Below are 343 nucleotides of genomic sequence, written 5' to 3'. Positions count from 1 at the left end.
ACATACATGCCACAGACACATAATTGGGTGAACCTTTTCAGATTGTGACTCAGCTTTGCTAGAGTCCCCAATTAGAGGTGTCCAGGGTTCTTAAGCATACTCTTTTTGCCTTGGATCACAACTTTTATTTCTTTCTTTTTAACTTTTATTTCTTTCTATTTCTTTCTCTTTTTTTTTCGTTTTTTTTCTTTTTTTTTTTGTATTCACTGTTTTTTTTTTTTGCTTCAAGAATCATTTTTATGATTTTTCAGATCCTCAGTAACATGTCTCCTTTTTCATCATTCTTTCAAGAGCCAACATTCATGAACCACAAATTCAAGATACATATGCACTGTTTAAGCAT

This window comes from Arachis duranensis, chromosome 6 (genome assembly GCF_000817695.3).
Source record: "Arachis duranensis cultivar V14167 chromosome 6, aradu.V14167.gnm2.J7QH, whole genome shotgun sequence".
Lineage (NCBI taxonomy): Eukaryota > Viridiplantae > Streptophyta > Magnoliopsida > Fabales > Fabaceae > Arachis > Arachis duranensis.
The sequence above is the reverse complement of the archived record's forward strand: the minus strand, read 5'-3'. Positions refer to the sequence as shown.